At 46.1% G+C, this 13,441-nt stretch overlaps 1 long non-coding RNA gene across 1 annotated transcript in view; it reads left to right on the top strand.

Annotated features, from left to right (window-relative positions):
* Positions 1–5,556: 5,556 nt before the first annotated feature.
* Positions 5,557–13,441, top strand: part of LOC146854859 (uncharacterized) — a 272,491-nt gene continuing 264,606 nt past the window's right edge. Inside the window, exon 1 of the long non-coding RNA XR_014980759.1 lies at positions 5,557–5,651. This is a non-coding gene — a long non-coding RNA (uncharacterized LOC146854859). The remainder of the gene's footprint in view (positions 5,652–13,441) is intronic.

Genomic DNA, 13,441 nt, shown 5'->3' with positions numbered 1-13,441 from the left:
CCAGCTAGTTTCCCATGAATTATAGCATAGCAGCCCCCATCATCCGTGAAGGATTTGATAACAGTGAACGGGAGACCTCTCTTTATGAGAGTAATTTACCCCTCTTGTGTATGATGAGTACGAGGACGCCAGTCGATACCCAGTCCATCGCAAACCCACCCTGGCCTCGGTCTGTCTGGTCAGATGTGTCTCCTGGAGGAGAGCAACCTTAACATCATGTCTCTCTAAATAAGCCATTACTTGTCTGATTTTCTTTGGGGAGTTCAACCCTCGTACATTCCACATCATGCATGTAATATTTTCCTTCTCTTGTGCTGTCATGTGTTTTTTTTAAACAATATCAGAAGACCATCTGTGCAATAGGGCGAAATGTAAAGCAGCAGTTGTGTCCATGGATTCCAATTGGTCATAGAAAGCATTCCTATTCCACCCCACCTCCCTCTTCCTCCCCCCTCCCACTTTGGCACCCCCAACTTGCCAAAGCCATCCCAAGAAGAGGAAAGCAAACCCCCAATACAAAACATAATCGCAGTTAAATGCGGGGGAAACCCACGGGGGAACGCTGGAGCACATTTAGAAGGGAGGTGGCCGAAAAAACTTAAGAGGAATCTCCCTCCTCTACGAAATCTTTAAACAAAGAGGGATACACAGGTTATATCTATTAGCAGTAGCATTATTCAATACTTACAGTGAAGTAAGTTAACAGATGGCCAGATAGGTAAAGCGAGAAGAATGCTGAGCAGGCCCCCCCACCCACCCCTCCATGAGAGCAACCATATTCCACAAAGCCTGGATTTTCGCAATGCAAAGCCAAAGGACCTAACAAATACATCACCACACATAGTTCAGCAGCGATCAGTCCTCTTTGTCTAATGTGTCAGAAGTATCACGCCCCTTTCGTTTTTTGCATACTCCAATCCTGGTTTGGGATTTGTGAATATTTTCGTTTTGCCTTCTGCACCGATGCATAGACGGGTCGGGTACAACATGGCATATGGAACGTTCGCCGCCATCAGCAGTTTCTTCACAGATTGTTATTTCTTTCTTGCCGCTTGGACCGCAGCCGTGAATTCCGGGTAGAAACCCAAATTATTGCTATGATGATTTATGGTACCTTTTTCACGAGCCATAGGCAGTATTAAATCGCGGTCTCTATAACTCAAAAGGCGGGCACCCAGGGCAGGGCGAGCGGCCAATGAACAATGAGCTCTCTCAACTATCAGCACGTGAGAGAGATGCTCCGTCCCAAATATCTCATGCAACATTGCCTCCACGTAGGTTTCCAATCTCCCAGTATTGGTGGACTCCAGCAGGCCAGTAAACCTTAGATTATTACGGCGAGACCTGGCTTTCAAGTCTTCGTTTTTAGCCTCAATAACGACAAGTTCCTTCTCCATGTCAAGAGTCTTGGAGGCCACTTGTTGCAGACTGTCTTCCATGTCAGAGATACGTTTCTCTGCCTCCCCCAGTCTGGCGGCATGTTAATCTAATTTCGTAGACATGTGGTCCATCCGAATATTGAGAGTGTCAATTTTGCCAGCTATGGACTGCAGACGGCTCTGCATGGCAATGAGCGTTGCCTCAAGTGACGGGAGGCTCTCAGAGGGGGCGTCAAGCTCCGAGTCCGAAGTAGCTCTTTGCCTTGATTTTCCAGGCGAGGTTGATTTTTATCCGATTTGCCCATGTTTACTTTCACTTATAGCCCAGCAATACTCTGCAGTTCCGTACAGTGTATTGATCAGTTGTCACTCAGGCGTGTTGTGCACTCCTCCCGCAAGCAACAGTCACCGTACTTCAAGGGGAGGCAACAGCCCACAGTTCTGATCTAAGCGCCCACAGGGGCTGGTGCTTCTTTCCACCGCATTCTCTAACTCAGATTCACTGCAGGAGGATCAAGTGCAGCAGCCTGTGTCCCACAGCCATGCAATATCCAGGCCGCCACCAATCAGCCTTGTCTATATATTCAAAGCACTGGCATCATATAAGAACCTGTATCGTTATGAAGCTCACATTTCCATCTATATCTTTTTCTGGTTGGCAGCAGGGACACCCAGATACCACAGTCGCGCCACAGGCGCGCAGCGATAAACCATTTTAAACTTGGATGGCAGGTCCTCTATCATCCAGTAGTTCAGTGTTGGGGCATCAATGGCTCAAATAAACATGCAGCACAGTGTTCATATGCCAGTCTAATCACTGCACCATGCGCACAAAGACAACGGAAGGAGGCCGTGCTTACAGGCACCTCCAGCCAGGGTCCCCCGCCCCGTGCACCCCAGTCCCTGTGCCGCAGGCCTCACCTGGCGGTTTCAGCGTATATGCTGGCGCCCATCTGGGGCTACAGTTCAGCTCAGCCCGCTTATCCCTAACTCGGGAGCGCCCGGGTATGCCAGGGAGTCCCCACTGTTATCACATAGCGAACGGCAAGGGGGGGATGGCCTGCAATCCCACACGGTGCCGCCTCCTCAGTCGGATCACCAGCCGCACACTCACTGCAGGCCCTGCCGGGCTCCGGAATCAACAATTGGGGCAAATAGCTCACGCAGGCCGCCATACCCCGGGCAGCAGTCTTAATGTTGCTCAGGCGGTTGTGTCACTCGGGCCCGATAGGTGTCTCCACCAATCTACATGGCCGCCATATTGTTTGTGAAGGCCGCCGGCGTGCTTGGTCACCATGCGAAGCAGTCAGGGCAGCTCACCACCAGTAAATCACCTCTGAACCAATTACTTCGGTTCCGCAGCTCTTCCCTCTTTTTTCAGGCTCCGGAAGTCACCGGGAGAGCAGGATTAATGAGCAGATCGTTGTTTCAGCCAGCAGAGCTGCACTACGGCGCAGCCATCTTGCAGCGCGCCCTCTAGCCCCTCCCCCCTCGAATTTAATGGCAAGCTTTATAAGCAAATAAAAGGTGTCAGCATGGGAGCATCTTGTGCCCCTACCATAGCCAACATCTTCATGGCTACATTTTAGACTACATTTATTTTCAATAAAGTTGCTCCGTTTTCATAATCAGTCACCAGATGGTACAGATATATTGATGATATCTTTTTTTATATGGATTGGAATTCGTAGCTTGGCTCAATTTATGTGATGAAAACATGCATTTCACATCAAGTACTAGTACTGAACAGGTAAAATTTCTCAGCATTATCATTAAACACAGAGCTGGCCAACTTGAGGTCGATTTATTCATAAAACCCACAGCACGCAATACTCTTCTACATTTCGATAGGTTTCATCCCTCCACACAGAAAAAGAGTATACCATTTGAACAATTTTTACAGCTACGCCGAAACTGTACCAACCTGTCCGATTATGATATAAGAGCTAATGATATGAAACAGAAATTCATCTCAAGAGGCTATCCTAAGAAATTTGTTAGAGACTCGTACAAAAGGGCACGCTTATACGACCGCCAAAATCTACTAACAAATACAAGACCCAAAGAGACACCCAAGTTAGTATTAGTCACTCGACACCCTGTACTTAATGGAAAGATACGCCAAATTGTTTGCTCCAACTGGCACATTCTTACGGCAGATAAAGAGAAGCCACAAAAAATACCAAGACCAATGTTTGCTCACCGACGCAATAAGAACCTAAGGGACTATGTAGTCCGATCCAGACTCCAACTAAGCACAAGATTTATCCAAAAGACCATATATGGCAGAAACCCCGTAGTGGGTATCTTTAAATGCAAAGCATGCGATCAGCACTAGAAACAGACAATTTATGTTTCAACGGTTATAAAATCAACCTCAAGACTTTCTTTAATTGCAAAACTAAAGACATAACATATTTACTCATCTGTCCTTGCAAGTTTGGATACATGGAAGAAACCTCACATACCCTTTCAACTAGACTCACTGAACATAGATCAGCAATTCAGACGAAGAAACTCTCAGCTCCCTTGTCCCAAAATTATCTGGACCTAGACCACACACCCAAAGATATAAAATGGATCATCTTAGAGAAAATACAAGTGCGACCGCGTTTCGATCCAGAAGCAATCGGGGAAACACTGAGAGGTTTTTGGGATTTTTTTCTCTCAATACACACATTCAGAATCTCAATAATAAAATACACATTGCGAACAAGCCATACATTTCAACTACAAACTATATTTGAATTGCATGTTGTACTAGTTTTTTCAGAAGCTGCATATATCTTGTACTTCCTTGTCCTATATAAATAATCTTTGACGTGGTCCATTTTAACATCTCGGAATTTTAGACCTAAGCGGCTTATCTCACAGGCGGAGCATATTGCCCCATGATTCCCCGTTACTTTTTCATTTCTCTTTATTTTCATTTTAATTATATCTTTTCCATAGTTCTATATTTCATTGACTGTATTATATCTATAGACAATGTGTTGTATTCTCTCTCTTAGACATATTGCTATACCATTTTCCTTTTTCAACATGGCTCTTAATTTTTCACACGGTTGCGTACTCATTGCCCATTACAATAATTTCCCGGGGCGCGCGCAACGTATTTACATTACATCCCTCCTTACGCCAATGACGTCCACCGCAGATTGAATTCATGATGGCGTGCTCCATCCTGGGAGGCGCCTAGCCCAAGTGTGGTTAACAGTAAGTCCAGATCCGTTGCTTGCGCGGCCTGTGGCGGTTTCCTCATCTTTGGGGAATATGGGGCCCGGCACAGACCACTGACACCGAAATAGTGTGAAAAAGGCCGCTTTTATTGAAACAGGTGCACATCACAATTAAAAAGGCCCTTGGCCTAATGCCTTACAAAACTACAACCTCACTATACAAGCTGTTACCTATGTAACGCTACCCCCACCCCTAAGGTTCACCCACACAACATTTAAAACCTGCAATTCAGTACCATCTACTGTGACCTTTTAGCTTTTGACATTCGAACTTTGACCTTTGAACGTTACCCTTTACCCTTGGTGTGACCTTTTAACCTTTGCCTTTGACCTTTGAACTTTAACCTTTGAACTTTAACCTTTTACCTTTGACTTTTCAACCTTAACCTTTACGACTATTAACCTGTCACTAACCTAACTTCCTAACGCACCTTAAAGATCCTACCTCGTGAACTTGTCTACCCGTCCCCTTTTAGCCTGGATTGCCTCTGTCAATAACGAATGAACTTGGCTAAAACATGCCAACTTGACAGCCAAGCGCCCCTGCACCTGCTTCAAGCGACAACCCTAACACCAACACATATATAACCCCTGCACACCTGTTCCAAAGCAAAACCCTCCACAAAAACCAGACTGATAAAAGGAAAATTAAATGCCCACCGAAGGAACAAATCAAAAAAGGGGGGATGGGTGGGGAAAAAATGCTGAAAACAGCCTAACACCAGCCACCGGGAATACTACAAAATGGTGGATGGAAACCCAAAATGGAGAACTAAATATCCCTTGGGCTATAAAGTAGCCCAAAAACAGCCAAACAAGCCCAACCAGCCCAACAAGCTCAACAAGCCCAAAAAGGGGCGGAGCAGAGGACCGTGCCGCTCCCATTCCCCAAACATCCCGGGGGGCAGACCTCCCTACGCTCGGCTGCCCCCCAAGACCCCCTTGTCATCGTTCCGTTTAAGGCTGTTATCATCGATGCCGAGCGCTGCCCTGGCGTCGACTGATTGAAAGTCCACACAGCCTTTCAATTTCGGTAAGGCCCCTCTGTCTGTAACGTACCGCTTGGCATGAACAATAATTTAAAGTCCGCAGCTCATGAGGGATTTTTTTTAATTTTAGTGATTGTATTATTACAACTCAACATCCATCTGGGAGCCCGACTCTCCATCGTCTATTCTCTTTTTATAAGTCAGTTCAACCACGGATACTTCACTTACGGCCATTCTTTACTTTATTGGTTTCATAGTTACTTTTCATCTCTCTTCATCTTGTTAGATTGCAGTGTGAATTTTTCCAGCGGTTCCAACAGTCAGTGAGCTACATGTACATGCACGCGCAATCAGATACAGGTGACATTTTTCATCTAAGCAGGTTAGACATCAACCTCACCAGTCTTTAGGGTGGTGCACCAGGGGTCAAATACGATCCCTGCATGCGGGCACATTCCATCTACCCACATTTATTGGCTACCTCATGTTATAAGTGGTTCACTGCAAAAAACACTGCAGCAGCGGCAAGTTTATACCTCACTTAGTCACACGTTTACCTGTCAGCTTTTAATAACAGAGCACTCTACATGAAAGCACCTTTATCACTCTTGCACGATGCACATTCTGTTAATCTGTTGGTGTAGTCATAAAATGCTACACAAACCGTTTTCAATTCAAGACTAGCATTCTTTGTATGTATCATTTATCTTTATGTGGGCACATTCTATTAATAATAATATCCCAATATTTTTCTGTCTGTTTGTTTACAGACATTCTCCTGAGGGCTTCCTGATGAAGGCATTTTGCCGAAACATGCTTTGCAACATAAAAGCCCTTTAGTATCATGTCTCAGGGTTATTATTTACCCGTGAATGACCAATATTGATTATTAGGAATATTATGTCCAATTTTGTATTACTCTAGATTTAGATATTCATTATATCCTTCAGACAAAACACCTATGGACATCAAGTATTATCAGAACATTATGTCAGCAAGTATGAGTGCGAGTATGTCTGCGGAATAGTCTTTTTAAATTATGTATTGTTATTTTAAGCACTGTTCATTAAATAATAAATATTTTCTTACTTTTGTTTTAAAAAACAGTATTTGACATCTTTTGTTTTGTTGTTTGCGATTGTTTGTATTATTTCATCCATTTAACATTGTTGAGTTTTGTGCCCACAATTTGTTTGTATTGTCAAATGCTTAAGACATTTTCTTAGAAATTTATTTACACCAGGATGCCTTCATTGGCAGTCCTCCCTGATGTACTTTAACAGGTACAAAATGAGCACAGGGCTGCAGCAGTTCTGGAATTAATAATGAAGTTAATGGGGAACTTCTCTGCAGTTTCCTCTATCACCCTAAGCAATATTAAGCAAGTGGCTTCAGTGCTGGCTATACGCCAAAGACTGGAAGCAGTTCCACTTCAAGACCGTGAACAGGAACTACCAAAATTAATCGCAGACGTTTATACCACTGTAAGTCAAGATACCCAGGGTACTCGACCCGTTAAGCAATATTTAAAACCTAAAAATGACACTGAGGGTTCTGTTAAAGAGAAATCTGCAAAGGGAGAGAGTAAAAACCAGAAAGATAAAGATAAAATACAGACTGGATCACCCGCTTCTTGGGAATCCGGCAGGGATGTTTGTAACTTAAGCGAACACAAACAATTGTAAAAACCTGACTGGTATCAGTATTCTGATAGCCAGTCTTCAAGTGCTTTTCAGGACACTGAAGGTTAGAGAAAAACAAGGAGAACACAAGACTGAAGTTAGCGTAAAGAGGGCGGAGAAAGGATTGGAATCTAAAACCCCAGTATAAAAGAAGAAAGTAGTAGAACTTCCTAAAATATATGCTGATAGAGCTGCAAGTCTTCCAGCAAAACAGGACTTGGGCAAGAGCGCTCCTAGACAATAGTACATCAGATGCTTCAGAGGTTTCTGGATGCGAATCCAACTGGTGACTTTATACAGCTCGAGACTCCAGATCAACATTTAAATTCTCCTGATAAGGTTTACAACTTAAACATACAAATTGAAGGGGACATACCACGTATAATCAAATAGGTCTTTTGGTCATAGTTAGCTGATGATTCTGGCATCATCCCAGGGGCAGAGATTCATAAGGGTAGCCTTTTCTCCCATAGTACCTGAAGATATCAGTGAAACTTATGCCAGTAAATGGGCTGTAAGACAAGCGCCAGTCTTATACAGAAACCATGCATGGTGGGACGAACACTCCAGTCCACATGTCACTCCCTTATGCAGTGAACCACAAGCACAACACCCTTTCAGCCGTAAGCAAAATGTTTTCTAAAAGCAATATTTGGTCAGTTGCAGTATCAGGGCATCATAGCGCCTTGCCTCTCACCAAGGAACATGTCCCTTTTTCCTGTCTCCAAACTAGATGGCTCCTTTAGAATAGTTTTAGACTATAGAGATTTGATTTTACACATGTGAACTTACACTGTGCTAAACACCCATAGCACAGGTTTAATGACCAACCTGGTGTGGGAAAAATAGAGCTCGAAACTTGATATTTCCATTGGGTTCTTTAGTCAAAACAAATAACCTAAGTATCTAACTGCTTTCAATTTCGACAGAGTACAATTTTCATTCCAACGTTTGCCCATGGGCTGTAAGAATAGTCCTGGCCTATTTTCAGAGTGAACCAAGGAGATCCTACAACCAGATCCTGAGGTATTGTCATACATTGATGATATCTATATTAATGATTATTTGAATCTGCACCTGATTAAGGTACACAGAGTGGTGGCCATGTTAATATTACATGGTTACAAAATTAAAATTTTATTTTTTAATTTGAAGATTGCCTACCTGATGGTGACCTTCCTAGCATACAAGTTATCCAGTGAGGGCAAAGGTTTAGCTCCAAACTTCACTCAGAAGTGCGCTACCTTCTTGCAGAATGGCATGCCAATATGGACCTATATATGGGGGCAGAGAAAACAACCTACAAGGCTAGAGGGTATCCCAAAAAATTCAAGAAAATCTGGCAGCCGTGGTTAAAATACTATAGTTTGGAGGTGGAGGGAGTGGATTTGATACTATACACCCCAATACGCAGGGACCATGAGTTATAGATGGACAACTTCACTACCTAAGGGGGAGCAACTTAAGTGGGCCACATCTAATCTATCGGATGGGAAGGGGTAGGAACACCGGAGGAAGGAATCCCAAAATGTACTCTCTGCATGCATGAAAGTAATAATTAATTGTAACAATGTAGTATTTGATGTATATATGACTCACCTGTTGAGATTCTGGCTGATGGTTAAAAATAAAATAAAAACAGTCTAAAGAAAATTTAAAAAAGAAGTGCGCTACCTTGCAACCTCTTGACAAAGTTGCAATCCCTGCTGAGATTTTTTTTTAACTGTGGACGTACTTATTTGCCTCACTATGCTGAAAGAGTGAAGCCCTTGTATGACCTGATTTCTCCCACATTTCAGTCAAACCATGGCTGAACATGCATACTAATATCATGCATGCTCTACAAGCAGACATGCTTGAGACTAAATATTTACAAACTAGGGACAACAAAACCAACCTAGTTATCAGAGTCATACCCAGTCACTTTTGGTTACACTTATGTGATCTACAATGAAGGATAGAAGGTCCCTACTGGCTACAAGGTTCACTTGTATTTCCAGGCTGAAGCACGCTTTGCTTCCATCAAAAAAAACCCTGATGGCTGGGCAAACAGCTATCTTAAAAGATCACCCTTTGGCACAGGGAAAATAATTTGAAGGGAGACTTTAATTTATTACAACACAAGCAGAATCAATTAAGAGTAATTGGGCACTACAAATACTCAGATCAGGTTTCGTGCCTTGGCAACTTCTCAACCTGAATGAAACAGCCCTGTTTGAACCATGAAATTTGGCGCAAAAAACAATGGCTAAATAAGAATCTACATATACCCTATGAAGTATACATAATAAGTTGAAGACGCACCATTTACAGTCAGTGACACTCTACCTATTACTTGGCTAACACTCTGTATTATTCATTCTCCATTAAAACCTTTCATTTTCATGACTGTCAAAAATATAAATCTATCAGCTGGTATGAAACTATGCACAACTTACAATAGTTTCATTCCTAGAAATTTCCTTTTTCCTAACATCAGTTTAACTGAAAATGATGATGAGTCTGTGCACATTAGTACAGAAAACTGCAGAAAGCCTCATGGACACTCCCTTCTGTGTGACAACATATAATTGCACGGAATGTGTAATGTGTTTATGCAATGGTTTAGTTGTGTTTTATCGGTTTCCCTCATTGCATCAGTTCCATACATCAGAAACTTCTGAATAACGGTTCTCTTTTATTATTAACAAATGTTACTTGCTGTGGGTTGGGACCCGGCCAGCCATACCTAATAACAGTTTCAGAAACAATACAGTGCTAAGGTAGGACCTTGTATCCTCCACCTCAAAATAACATTGGGAACATACCTTGACCTAGTATACGTATGAAATCTATGAGTGTTGATGATTTAAACAAATTATTGCCTGTTCTTTTACAAAGAATTAAGTCTCTATGACTTGACTGGTTGAAGTTTATAATCTGCAGACAACCAGAACTGCTTCAGAAATTCAGAGGCTGTTACACATGCAATACTCAGCGCATTTTGGAGATACCGTACAAACGATTTACAATTTGTGACAACCAGTTTTGTGCATCTTTTTAAGAGCATTAGATCTGGTCTGGTGATTGGATTTAAAGCAAGCAGTATTTGGACTGATTCTGTAATTCTTTTCATTCTCTGTTCTCCAGCATTTTTGGAGGATTTCCAATCATCATACTGCTAATCAGCTGTGTTTTTTTCATCTTTCTCCTGTTCTGACAAGGAAATCGACAACATGGACTACACATATCCAGCTGAACACAGCTGCAGAGAGACTCTAGCATGCTACATGGGACATGCTTGGCTATCTGAACTCAGCGAGCACTGGATGCTCACCTTTTGTAAAATGAATGCTACACAACTGAAACCTGTGTTCAGGTGCATAAACTGTCTGACTGAGGGGGCGTGGCTTAAGGGCCGATGCGGGTGGTCGCGTGAGCTAAGAGCTCTGCGCCAACCCCGGCATTTCTCCTGCTTAGGGGCTGACTCTGCCCCTGCAAAAAGGTGCTGGCGGTGTGCGGAGCCGCCCTGGTGCTTGCTGTGGTGCCTAAGGGGGACGAGATTGTCACGGAGGGAACCGGAGGTGATATGGTGCCGGGATCCTGGTCACTCAAGATGGCGGGTATGGAGGAGCGCTGAGCCGATCTCGAGTGGCAGCAGCTGGCTGTAAGCTGACCGCTGGGTAGAGGAGCCCGAGGAGAGGTCCTGGCGGCCAGCAGTAGCGGAGGTACCGGGCGGCGGCGGCTGCCGCGGAGCACGGAGCTCTCCATTCCCGCGCCCCCCTCTGGCCTCCGTCCTCCTGGTGCAGCGCGGGGAGGCTAGAGCGACCGCAATAAGAGAGGCACGTTGCAGTGGGGCGCAGCAGGACATGGATGCCCTGTGAGGTGTGCTGCAACATGCATAGACTGGGAGTGGAGGTGGGTGCAGACAGCCTATGGTGTGCGTGCGGCCACCATTGAAAGACTCACGCATTGTGACACCATTGAGGGCCAGGAGGCAGGTGAGAGGTCGGCACTTGCCCTGGAGGCCTGCAAGTAGGGGGTGCACCCCCTGTAGGAGAAAACTACCTGAGATGGACCCCGAGATGTGGAGGGACTCACATGGTGCCTCATTGAGAAGCCTGGGGTGATGGCTAGGTGAGCTGCTGACTTGGCGATTGGGGGGGTGAGAGGTGGCGGCGGAACCCTGCGGGTGCTCCCCAGATTGGTGGCCTAAGCGGCCCTGGGGCAGTGGAAAGCTGTGAGTGGAGGTTACCCGGGTGTCCTAGTGCTTATGGTCTGCACCTGACGACAAGAGTGAGCACATTGATGGACTGCCCCTGCTGTTACGACAAGGAGGCTGAAATCTGTGGGGACGGCACGGCACGGCGGGCAGGGACTGAGCCCTGGGCGACGGTGTGCACCAGAACGACGGCGGGCATGCCTGTGGTTAATGGCAGTGTGCCCAGGATTTGAGGTGGGACTGCTGGAGATTGTTGGTCTGGGACCCAGACCCTGGTGATGTACACTCAGGAGCGTGATGGCCTAGGGGACCAAGTGGACTGTTGAGCACCACACTGTGTGGCACCGCAAGCTGCGAGGAGCAACCAGGGGAGTGACCTGGGCATATTGAGGGCTGAGTGGCGACTACCTCTCTACGGCAGAGGACGTGCAGAGCACTCCGAGGCGTGGACCATTGCGAAGACTCTCCGGCGAAGGAGGAGGATGGGGAAAGACATAGAACGGCACCGGAGTTTTTAAGCCTGCAAGAAGGACGATCATGGGCAAGCCACGGGCTAAACAGGGGGGGTACCCCCGGAACAAGAGGAAGAGGCGATGGATCACCAAAAAACTGAGGCATTAGAGTCGCATCCAGAGGGGATGATGCAGCAACAAGTGGAGGTGATACTTAAAGCCATCACGGACACTAGAGATGCTCTTCAGAAGGATATAGCACAGGTGTCCGTGGGGCTGGGCATTCTCCATGCTGATCACACAAAAGTGGCAGACTGGGTGAAATTAACCGAAGCCACGCTGGGAGACCTGGAGCCGGCGCACAAGGCTCTGGAGACACAGATGGGGGACGTGCACCAACGCCTGCAGACTTTGGAGAAGAGAGCAGAGGAAGCTGAGGGGAGGAACAGAAGGAATAATGTAAGCGTGGTGGGCCTGCCCGAAGGAGTCGAAGGAGACAGTATGGTGGACTATCTAGAGGCCTGGTTGAAGACCGAAGTTGCACCAGAGGGACTGTCCTCTTTCTTCGCCTGGAGAGGGCACATAGGGTGCTGGCACGCCCATTGAACCCTGGGAGGCCGCCCAGGCCTGTGGTGGCACGCCTCTTACACTACAGAGATAGAGACCTGCTTCTGAATAGAGCGCGCACCGTGGGCCCCTTCAGGGTGGAAAATGGTACTGTGACGTTGTTTCCGGACTATACTTTCGAGGTGCAGCGACAGCGGGCCTCCTTCCTGGAAGTAAAGAAGGCACTCCGTACAGAAGGGTTACAATATTCCCTGATGTTTCCAGCGCGATTGAGGGTGGCCATGGACAACAAGACCTTTTTCTTTAGCACCCCTGAGGAAGCATGGGACTAGTTGGAATCCTACAGGGCAGGACAGGGAGAGGCTGGCCGCGGATCGGAGGCTGCTGGGGGGGGCCCGCGCCCTCCCCGACCAAGGCGCTCTGGAAGGTGGAGGCTCAGATCCCAGAAGCCGACGGTCTCTCAGACGGAGACGGAACGCCTAGCAGTGACAGAGATATCTCACGAACAAGAGCCGGAACAGAGGGGAGTGACTGACTCCGAGAAGGGATCGGCTGGGACGGCGTCTGAAGAATCGGACTCGGCGAGTGTTCCTATACCTCATGTCACTCCAGGGACTGCTGATGAGATTACTGATGCATAGTACAGTAAGACTCTCTCCGGGACTGGAGGGTGCTTTTGATTACAAACATTCTTCCCCTTTCTAGCTATTGCTGTTTATAGGGTGTAATGTGGTGTGGGTGGGGGGGAGGACTTGGGGAGGAGGTCCCTTAATCCGGGGGGCTACAGTGGTGCTGTAGCATTAGCGGGGACGGGGTAAGGTGTGGGATGGTTGACTGAGTTGGAATCGGGCCGTCTGGTTCTTGGCCACCTCCCCTCTATTGTGAGTAGAGATCCCTGGTAGCTACCGGGGAAACTGTTTAGTTGAGAGTTT

Source organism: Triturus cristatus, chromosome 4_1 (assembly GCF_964204655.1).
Source record: "Triturus cristatus chromosome 4_1, aTriCri1.1, whole genome shotgun sequence".
Classification (NCBI taxonomy): domain Eukaryota; kingdom Metazoa; phylum Chordata; class Amphibia; order Caudata; family Salamandridae; genus Triturus; species Triturus cristatus.
Note: the sequence above shows the minus strand (reverse complement) of the source record. Positions and strands in the feature narration are given on the sequence as shown.